Here is a 12054-nt window from a genome sequence, read left to right on the forward strand (position 1 = left end):
GCTCATGGTTGGGTCAAACTAATATAATAAAAATGACAATTTTACCTAAATTAAATTAAGTATTTAGAGCATTACCAATGAATTTCCCAAAAAATTACTTTATAGTACTAGAAAGAAATAGTAAAAAAAATTCATTTGTAAGAAGAAAATTCCAGAATATCAAGGTAATTAATGAAAAGAAATGCTTGGGAAGGTGGCCTAGCTATACCAGATTTTAATCTGTATTATAAAGCAACAGTCATCAAAACTACTCAGTACTGGCTGAGGAATAGAACAGTGGATCGATGGAATATATTAGGTCCATGAGACTCAGCAGTCAATGAGTATAGTAATCTATTGTTTGATAAACCCAAAGACCCCAGTTTTGGGGATAAGAACACACCATTTGACAAAAACTGCTGGGAAAACTGGAATATAGTATGGCAGAAACTGGCCATAGACCATTATCTAACACCGTATACCAAAATCAAATCTAAATGGGTGCATGATCTAGGTATAAAGGCTAATACTATAAGCAATCTTGGAAAGCAAGGAATAGTTTACCTGTCAGATTTATAGAGAGGGGAAGACTTTATGACCAAACAAGAATTAGGGAACATTATAAAATGCAAAATGGATAATTTTGATTACATGAAATTGAAAAGCTTCTGTACAAACAAAGCCAATGTAACCAAGATCAAGAGGGAAGTAGACATTTGGGAAAGAATTTTTACAACGTATGTCTCTGATAAAGGACTCATTTCTAAAATATGCAGAGAAATGAGTCAAATGTATAAGAATACAAGTCATTCCTCAATTGATAAATGGTCAAAGGATATGAACAGTTTTCAGAGGAAGAAATTAAAGATATCTATAAGCATATGAAAAAATGCTCTAAATTGCTATTGATTAGAGAAATGCAAATCAAAACAATTCTGAGGTACCACATCTGACCAGCCAGAATGGCTAAGATGACAAAACAGGATGACAAATGCTGGAGAGGATGTGGAAAAATTGGAACACTAATGCATTACTGGTGGAGTTATGAACTGATTCAACCATTGTGGAAGACAATCTGGAACTATGCCCAAAGGGCTATAAGTAATTTTGTACCCTTTGACCCAGCAATACCACTTCTAGGGTTGTATCCCAAAGAGATCATAGAAGTGGGAGGAAGACCCATATGTACAAAAATATTTATAGCAGCTCTTTTTTGTGGTGGCAAAGAATTGGAAATTAAGGGGATGCCCATCAATTGGGGAATGACCAAACAATTTACGTTATATGAATGTAATGGAATACTATTGTGCTATAAGAAACAAGGAGCAGATGGACTTCATATTTACCTGGAGAGGCTCATACGAACTGATGCTGAGTGGGAAGAGCAGAACCAGGAGAAATTTGTACACAGTTGCACACACAACACATGTGTGTCGACCAACTTTGATAGATTAGGTGCTTCTCAGCAATGGAGGGTTATAAGTCAACTTCAAAAGACTCAGGATGGACTGAGACATCTACATTCAGAGAAAGACTAGAACGAACAGAGTTTGAATGCAGATTTAAGCAAGTTATCTGCTCTCTGTCTTTGTCTTGTTTGGTTTTGTTTCCTCTTTCCCATTGTTCATTCCATCTGATACAATCTTTCTTTATAACCTGACTAATGTTTTGTGTAAAAGTATTTGCAGATCCTATACTTGATTGTATGCTGCCATGGTGCAGGGGAGGAAATTTGAAGCTGAAAGAATTGTGGAATTAAATTTTGTAAACTAAAAGTAAACAAACAAATTAATAAAGACCAAAAAATTTTTTTAAAAATAAAAAATGATCATACATTATCTCTTCCTTGTGCAGCTTCATAAGAGGTCTGGTTATCAGTTGTAGTTTGATTTTTACTACCTTTAGAAAATTGTCTGATACCATTGTCAAAGCTGAGTCTGTCTCGAACAATTTAGTCTTATAAAATCCTTCTTCTTTGTTACACTAGGGAGTATCCTTTTGGGATTCAGATGCTATCAAAAATGAGAAGTCCAAATGCCCATTTCCTTCCAATTTGTTTTATTATTATTCCTATATCTCAGACAATGTTTGCTTTACCATCTGTATAGCATATGCAACTAACTGTTTGAAAGCAACTAACAGTTTCAAAGAACACTCCCAAGTTTTCTCTGTAAAGACTTGTTCTATACTTGTGGTTTCAGATGATGCTAAACTAGACTTACTACAATTCTTCAGCTTGATATGGAGGTGAAACTACAGTCTTGGTCTTAGTTAAGTCAATAGGGAATCCAATCTGATGTTAGCTCCTAGGGAGGGAGAAGGGCTTCAAGTATGACACTGGTAATGGATCAAATAACTCAGGATGGAGGACCAGTCCAGCTTCCATAGAGATGAGTGGTTCCGAATTTGAGAAATGGCCCTAGGGTAGAATGTGAGCAATGAATGTTTGCTTTGCTCTGCTTTGTGTCCCCAGTACTGAGCATATTTTCTTGGGTGCATTTGACACAACAAATATTTAATGAATTTATCATTGAAAGTGGTGGTTGTTTTCTTTTTTCTTTTTGGCACTGAAACTCATTTATCTGTCTCTGAAGGCATAAATTAAAATTATCTGCATCAATTGAGATACCATCCACTGTGGATGAAATGGCAGGTACTTAAAATGTGATGAAGCAACCACTATCATGAAAATACTACTAGAAGAAAAATGCCAAAAGGTAGGACTCTAAAAGGGATGGTTGGGTACTTGTGATCCAGTGGAGTTTATATAAAAAGCCATCTCCTTGGAGATTTCATTAATTAAGTATAATGGGTTATTAAAGAACAGCCTTTAAATGCCACTATTCTATTCTACTAAAAATAGCTGAGGAAAGAAAGGGAGAGGGAAAGGGAAAAGGGAAAATATACCCAAATTAATTTAAATTTCCAGATAATATCAGGGAGAGATAAGAAGTTTTTTTCTTAAATAAGCAATGGGACAAAATAGAAGAAAACAACAAGAAAAGAAAGACTAGTGATCTTTTCTAGAAAATTAGAGATAATGAGGGAAAATTTCATGAAAAATGGGCATTATAAAAGACCAAAAATTGGTAGCAATTTCATAGAAGCGGAAGAGTTTTAAAAGAGGTGGCAAGAATGAACAAAATAATGATACAAGAAAGATCTTAACATCACCAATAAACAAAATCATCTAGAGCCGTATCCTTAAAAATGAAGTCAAGTGGGCCCTAGGAAACATTGGTAACAAACTTGTTGAAGTAATGGGATTCCAGTTGAGCTATTTAAAATCCCAAAAGAGGATGTTGTTAAAGTGCAGCACTCGATATGCCTGCAAATTTGGAAAACTCCCAGTAGTCACAAGATTGAAAAAAGATCAGTTTATGTCAAAGTCATAAAGAAAACAATGCCAAGGAATGTTTTCTTTATCAAATAATTGCACTCATTTCACATGTCATCAAGGTTATGTTTCAGATTCTGAAAGTTAGGTTTCAGTAATATGTGAATTAAGAATTACCAGAAGAATAGGCTGATTTTCAAAGAGGCAGAGGAACTAGAGACCAAATTGCTAACATTCACTGTATCATAGAGAAAACAAAGGAATTTCAGACAAAACATCTACTGCTTTTCATTGACTACACAGCCTTTATGTGTAACACAACGAAATATATCAGGTCCTCAGAGACAATAACCAGCTATGTGACCTTGGGCAAGTCACTTAAACCCAAATGCTCTACCTTCCCCCCTCAAAAAAAAAAGTTTTATACATAGGAAACCAGGCATCAAATCAGACATCTGCTTACATTGAAAAAGAACTTTCCCCTTGGATATCATGTTTGTTTTTTTTCCCCCAACAATATCAATAAAAAGGAATTGAATTTTGGTCAATATAAATGGCCAGCTCAGTTGTGCAAGAACAAATTATTGGGTTTGGGAAAGAAGGAGCTGGTATCACTCTCTTTGCATTCTAGCAAATTCTTGAATTGTCACAGATATAAAACATTTTGGAACACTTTCCCCCATCATACAAGTTATAGTAATAATCAATTAATAAGCATTTATTTGGTCTCTACTTTGTGTGAGGCACTGTTCTTGACACTGCAGATAAAAGCAAAGAAATAATATAGGTCTTGCCCTCATATTTTATCAGAAACTACCTTCTTCCATTTCCCAGAAATTTTCCTGATCATTTTGGGGGAGTTATGGATTTACTATTTGGTACAAATTTAAAGTTCGATTTAAGTATACACTCCTTAGTTTGCTTCCTGTTTCCCTTTATGAGTCATTCTACTTATATATTGGTGATATTCTTAAGTTGTGGCCTTCCATTTCTCTCTTCAGAGAGCCAGAGCTCTGTCCAATGTCCTGAAATCATTCTGCAGCAACACTGATTTTATCCCAGTTCTCCAGATTGCTCCTCAGAGACCATTCTTTGTTGACTTTATAAGGCAAACTAGACATTATAATTCTTAGATTACTTCTTTTCCCAGAATATACTTTATTTGATATTGATAATATACCTTTGGAAGTGGACTGACTACCTTAAAATTTAAAAAAAGAGAGGAAGAAGTAGACTCAACACTAAAATTTCAAAGCAATCTGTACTATTGAGATCAGTGACTTCTATAGGAGGCATTTATTTGTTTTCCAAATAAAATGTTCATAACTGTTATTGTTCCCATGACTCCTTCCATTGAATGAATGATACTTGCCTTTACCCCAAGTTTCATTTCTTCTTACTCTGCACCATATACTTTATTGATTTTTCCATTGCTCTTATATCCTTTAATAAGCCATTTTCAAATGACATGGACTTTCTTCCTGTTGTTTTGGCTCCTGTCATTCCCTGACATAGGGTCTATGGAGGTCAGTGGTTTACAACATTCACTTTGTAACATTTTTCCTTTTCATATTTTACCATTTGTCTTCTCTTTACAATTGCATTTACTACTGCCAACGTTTTTAACATCTAAGCAATACATGTACAAAGGGCTTTTTTGGTAGGAGGTGGAACCAAGATAATGAAAAAATGGCACCTCTCCCCCAACCCCACAAAACACCTTAAATAATAACATAAAACTATCCCTGGGGCAGAAGAACCCTTAAAAGGAAGGGGTGAAATAATTTCCCAGTCAAATATAGTTTATCAGGTTGGAAAGAAAAGACTGTCCCACCTGGGTGAGAGTGGAGCACAGTCCAATTCAAGTCATGCCAGCACAGATGGGGCACACCAAACAAGGAGCAGGACTTTGAAATCACTGAATCAGAAGTGACAGCAATTGCTTCCATGGCTTTCAATTCATATATGGTAAGAGGGTCAAGCAACTGATCAGAAGGACATTACAGCAGTTTTTTGCTGGCACTAGAGGCAATATTCTCTTGATTTGCCCACACTCAGATCCAGGTCACAGTCCTGGATGGCAGTCCCAGGGCACAGAGGAGCACTAAGCATGACAGAGCTTATAGTCTCAGTGGATCAGGGGCACTCATAACAGTTCCAGGTCAGAAAAAGAGTGCTTATGTTCCCTCAAAGTCCAGAGAAAAAGCCTGAAGTAGTAAATGCACCTTCCTTAGCTCATATCACCTTGGAAGAACTGAAATCTTACAGGTCCCTAGAAAAATCGCTGAAAATAGGTGCAAAAATACCCCTGAAGTTTGGAACAATTCAAGTTTCACTCTGGAAACAGAGTTCCACTTTATAAAAGACTTAAAAATCAAGAAAAAGACTAGAAAAATAAACAAACAGGAAAAAGTTGACCACAAAAATAGTATGGTGACAAAGAAGATTAAAACACACACTTAGAAGAAGAAAACAAAGTAAAAACTCCAACATTCAAAGCCTCTGTGGGAGGAGGGGAATGAATTGACCTCAGGCCATGGAAGAGCTCAAAGAGGATTCTTAAAATCAAGTAAGAGAGGTAAAGGGAAAATTGGGAAGAGAAATTAGAGTAAGGTAAGAAAATCATTTAAAAAGAGTTGACAGCTTGATAAAGGAGGCACAAAAAATACTGAAGAAAATAACACCTTAGGAATAGAATAGGAATGGCTAGGTGGGGCATTGAATAGAGAGCCAGCCCTGGAATCAGGAGGACCTGAGTTCAAATCTGGCCTCAGACACTTAACACTTACTAGTCATGTGACCTTGGGAAAAGTCACTTAACCTCAGTTGGCCTGCCTTCCCCCTTCAAAAAGAAAAAAAAATAGAATAGATTAAATGCTAAAGGAGGTACAAAAATCCAATGAGGAGAAAAAGGCCCTTAAAAGGCAGAATTTTCCAAATGGAAAAAGTGGCACAGAAATTCACTAAAGAAAGGAACTCATTAAAAATAGAACTGGCCAAATGGAAAAAGAAGTATAAAACCTCATTAAAAAATTCTTTAAAAATTAGAATTGAACAAGTGGAAGATTTTGACTTTATGAGAAATCAAGAAGCAATAAAACAAAGCCAAAAGGATGAAAAAATAGAATACAGTGTGAAATATCTCATTGGAAAAAAACCTGACCTGGGAAAAAATCCAGGAGAGATAATTAAAAAATCGTATCTGAAAGGCATGTGGCAAAAAGAAGAAAAAGATCTTAGATATTATCTTTCAAGAAATTATCAAGGAACACTGCCCTGATAAGTTAGAACCAGAAGACCAAATAGAAATGGAAAGAATCTACCAATAGTCTCCTGAAAGAGATAACAAAATGAAATCTGCTGGGAATGCTATAGTCAAATTCCAGAATTCTCAGGGTAAGGAAAAAATGTTGCAAGCATCCAGAAAGGATCAATTCAAGCATCATGGAGCCACAGTCAGGATAACACAAGATTTAGCACATTCTACAATAAAGGATTGTAGGTTTTGGAATATAATATTTCAGAGAGAAAAGGAACTAGGATAACAAACAACAATTGCATATGCAGCAAAACTGAGCATAATCCTTCAGGGGAAAAATGGATGTTCAATGAAATAGAGGACTTTCAAGCATTCTTGATGAAAACCTACATTGAATAAAAATTTTGACTTTCAAATGCAAGATTCAAAAGAAGCATAAAAAGGTAAAGAGGAAAGGGAAATCATAAGGGACTTAATGTTAAACTGTTGACATTTCTACATGGGAAATTTGCTTGTAACTCAAAAAATATTTTCTCATTAGGGCAGTTAGAAGGAATATATATCTGTCTATCTATATCTATCTATATACCTATATATCTATATCTACATACAGACGACCCAGGTGTACGTTGAATATGAAGAGATTATTCAAAAAATTAAATTAAGGAATGGAAAAGAGGAATGTACTGGAAGAAAGAGGAAGGGAGAGGTAGAATGGAGTTAATTATATCACATAAAAGAGGAAAGAAAAAGCTTTTACACTAGAGGAGAAGGGAGGGAAGGTAGGGAGGGAAAGTGAACCTTACTCTCCTCAGAATTGACTCAGAGAAGAAACAACATAAACACTCATTTGGTTATAGAAATCTATCTTACCCTACAGGAAGATAGAGTGGGAGAAGAATATTAGAAGTGGGAGAGAGGGGATAGAAAAGAGGGCAGATTGGAGGTTGTGGTAGTCAGATGCAAAACACTTTAGAGGGGTATTTTAAAGAGTGGAAAAAATGAGACACTAATGCACCATTGCTAGAATTGTGAATGAATTCAACCTACTGTAGACCAATTTGGAACTATGCCCAAAGAGGTATAAAGCCATGCCTATCCTTCGACTTAGTAATATCACTACTATATCTGTATCCAAAAAGAGATATAACAAAAGTAAAATGGCCTATATGTACCAAAACTATGTATAGTAGTTCTTTTCTAGTTGCAAAGAATTGTAAATTGAGAGAATGTTAATCAATTGTAGAATGGCAGAAGAAAGAATTGACATTTTCTGAAGACAGTTGAAGATTTTTACTTTATTTTTCTTGAGTTTCTTTTCTATTTTTTCTTTCACAACATGAATAACATGAAAATGTTTTGCATGATTACACATGTATAACCTGTGTCAAACTGCTTGCCTTCTCAATGGGTAGAGGGGGATGAGGACAGAGAAAATGAAAAAATTTGGAATTCAAAGTTTAAAAAAATGTTATTTTTTACAATGCATATTGTTTTGAGATAGTACTATATTTTTAAAATCCTGACTGGCCCTACCCACCCACCCCCAAGCTGCCAGTACACTCTTTCCAATATTTTTCACATATTAACTTTATATATTCTGCATATACATGTGCGTGCACACACACAAACACACACACACACACACACACACACACACACTCTTTCACCTGTCCCTTGAGGGCAGGCATTGTTACACTTTTGTCTTTATATCCCCAACACTTAGCACAGTGTCTAGCTTATAGTAAGAGTTAAATAAATTCCTGTTGATTGAATGAGTGAACAAAATACCCACCCAAGAGTCCTATTTCTCCTCTCCTTTACATATTGCTGATAGGAATCCTCTGAGATGAGACATTAGCACAGGGCTTCATGGCTGTGTAAGCAGTTCTCTATTTACTATTCTATGCTGCCCCTGAACATAGTTATGTGGCTTCAGGCAAATTACTACAATTCTCAGTATTCTAGGCAGTTCTTTGGGACTATAACTTAAAAAGGCAATTGCCACTGGACTCAGTAGATAGTCTCTTCATTTAATAGCTTTCTATACCATTTGGAAAATTATTTTTTAATCAAGAAAAAAACACCTTCTCTCCTTCCCTGTCCCCTGAAAACATAAAGAATAAACAAAATATTTTATACTAAATGTGCATGGTCAAGCAAAAAAAAAAGTCCCAATGTTGGCTATATCCAAAAAGAGACATCTTCATCTGTGCCTTCAATCCATCACCTCTCTGTCTAGAATTGGAATTTGTCTTTGAAATGATCAGAATTTTTAAGTCTTTCAAAGTTTGTGTGTGTGTGTGTGTGTGTGTGTGTGTTTGTCTTTACAATGTTGTCATTATTTTATAAAATTTTCTCTTGGTTATGCTCACTTTCCTTTGAGTCAGTTCATGCAAGTCTTTCCATGTTTCTCTGAAATTGCCCCAGACATTATTTTTTAGCATTATATATACATTTTTTTAAAAATTCATATACAATAATTTTTTTCAGTCATTCCTCAATTTATTGACTTCTCCTTTACTGCCAGTTCTTTGTTGCTACAAACAGTGTGTATAAATACATTTATGCTCATGATTTTTTTTCTCTCTTTTTATATCTTTGGAATATAGACTTAGGAGTGGTATTGCTGTGTCAAAGTGCATCTGCTATTTAGTGACTTCTGAGGTATAGTTTCAAATTTATTTCACTAATGTCTATAACTGTTTGTACCTCTACCACCAATTCATTAATGTATGTGTATTCCCATAGCCCTTCCAACATTTGTCATTTTAATTTTTGGTCAATTTTGCTAATCTGATGTGCATGAAATAGAGCCCCAGGGTTGCTTTTAATTTAATTTGTTTCTTTATTAGATATTTGGGACATTATTTTAAAAAGACAACTAAAGATAGATTTTATCTTTTTTTTCCTTTAGAAACTGCCTATTGGGGGGCAGAGTCAAGATGGTGAAGTAGAAGCAGAACCTCCCTGCTGCTCTGGCTTGCACCTTCCCAAATCAAATGTAAAAAGGGGACTCTAAAGAAACTTTGGAGCTGCAGAATCCACAAAATGACACAGAGAAATTAACCTCCCACTGAGGACAGCCCCGAAGGCCGGCAGGAATCCACCAGCACAGTGCTCTGGGAACTGAGCCCAGCCCTATGCCAAGGCCTTAGCCTCAGGGCAGTCCTGACCAGCCTCTGGCTGGAGCGATTCCAGATCAGCAGCAGCTGTGGCCGTTTCCAGATTTATCAACACATAGATGCGAAGGAAAAAGTGAGAGGTCAGTGCAGTCTGGACTTGGGAACCAGTAAGTGGGAGTGGGTGGTTTTTTCCCCCAGGGCAAGAAGCCCCTGAGATGATGGCTGGTCCAGCCAGTGCCACGTGGCAACGTTAGCTCCTGGCCTGCAGAGTGTAGGGGGACCAAGCACCAGTCTAAGGGGTAATCACTCTTGCTTTAACCTTCTAGGATCTGAATTGCAGTCTAGGGTGGAGGTCTTGGGGTGTGTGTCAAGCTTGCCAGAGCTGTGGAGGCCTCAGAGAGGGCACCCAAGTAATACATCCGGCAGTGGAGAAAACCCCAGCATTTGGAATGGAAGCTCCCCTGTCTGGTGGCAGAGTCCTACTATGGAAAAAAGCCCAGGGGTCAAGTGACTGAGGGGCAACATGACCAGGCAAAGGAAACAAAGCAGACAGAAGATTCTAATATTAGAGTTCTATTTTGGGAACAAAAAGGAGCAAAGCATGGAACAGGAGGAAGACAGTGAAGTCAGAACTCCTGCACCAAAAGCTTCAAAGGAAAATACGAGCTGGTTACAAGCCATAAAGGACATTAAGAAGCAGATAAGAGAAGTGGAGGAAAAATTGGGAAGAGAAATGAGAACAATGCAAGAAAATTACAAAATGAGAGTCAACAGCCTGACTGAGGAAAATCATAGACTAACTCAAAAGGCAAAAGAGTCTCAAAAAGGCAATAGGAGAAGAATGCCTTAAAAAGGTGAATTTGCCAGATGGAAAAAGAATCTCAAAAGCTCAGTGAGGAGAATCATTTCTTCAGAATTAAATTGGAGCAAATGGAAGCTAATGACTTGATGAGAAATCAAGATACTGTTAAAGAGATCCAAACAAAGGAAAAAATAGAAGGCAATAGGAAATACCTCATGGGAAAAACCACTGACCTGGAAAATAGATCCAGGAGAGATCATTTAAAAATTATTGGACTACCAGAAAGCCACGATCAAAGTAAGAACCTAGAAAGCATCCTCCAGGAAGTTCTCAAAGAAAACTGCACTGATGTTTTAGAACCAGAGGGCAAAATAGAGGTTGAAAGAATTCACCGATCACCTCCAGAAAAAGATCCTAAAAATAAAACTCCTAGAATATTATTGCCAGGTTCTGGAATTCCAAGATTAAGGAGAGAATATTACAAGGAGCAAGGAAGAAACGATTTGAATATTGTGGAAACACAATCAGGATAACCCAGGATCTGGCAGCTTCTACACTGAGGAATCGAAGGGCTTGTAATAGGATATTCTGGAGGTCAAAGGAGCTGGGATTAAAACCAAGAGTCACCTACCCAGCAAAACTGAGTATCATGTTTCAGGGGAAAATGTGGTAATTCAGTGGAATAGAGGACTTTCAAGCATTCTTGCTGAAAAAAACAGAGTTGAATAGACAATTTTACATTCAGATACAAGAAGCAAGAGAAGCATGAGAAGGTAAACAGAGAAAAGAAATCATAAAAAACTTATCAAAGTTGAACTGTTAACATTCCTACATGGAAAAACAATAATTGTAACTTATGAAACTTTTCTCAGTAGTTGAAAGGAAAATATATATGTATATATATAGGTATATGGACATATGAATAGATATGTAAATCTGTATATATGTTTACAGGTATACATAGATAGAGGGAACAGGACCAATTTAACAGGAAGGATGATACTTATCAGGTGAAATTAAGAGGTGAGAGAGGAATATAATGAGAGGAGGTGGGGAGAGACAGAATGGGGTAAACTATATCATATAGAAGAGGCAAGGGAAAAATGGTTACAATGGAGGGGAAGAATAGGAAGGCAAAAGGGAATGGGTCACCCTTATTCCCACTGAGCTTGGCTTGAGGAGTGAATGAAATACACACTAAATAGGGTATCTTGCCCTCCAGGAGAGTAGGGGGGGAAAGGGAATGAGAGGGGTCGATGATGGAAGGGAGGGAAGGCTGGGGGGAAGGAAGTTGGAAGCACTCACTTTTGAAAAGGGATGGGATCAAAGTAAAGAATAGAACAAGTGGGAGGTGGGATGGGAGGGAGGGAAATATAGTCAGTCTTTTACAATATATCTACTATGTTATTGTTTTTCAGTAGTCTCACATGTACAACCTATACTGAACTGCTTATCTTCCCAGTAAGAGTGGGTGACAAGGGAGGAACAAAATGAATCTGGAATTCAAAGTTTTAAAATAAATATATATATATATATATATATATATATATAT

The sequence above is a fragment of the Petaurus breviceps genome, unplaced genomic scaffold, assembly GCF_028583685.1.
Source record: "Petaurus breviceps papuanus isolate PSGF00001 unplaced genomic scaffold, PetGlider_PUasm1.0 129, whole genome shotgun sequence".
In the NCBI taxonomy this organism is placed as follows: Eukaryota; Metazoa; Chordata; class Mammalia; order Diprotodontia; family Petauridae; genus Petaurus; species Petaurus breviceps.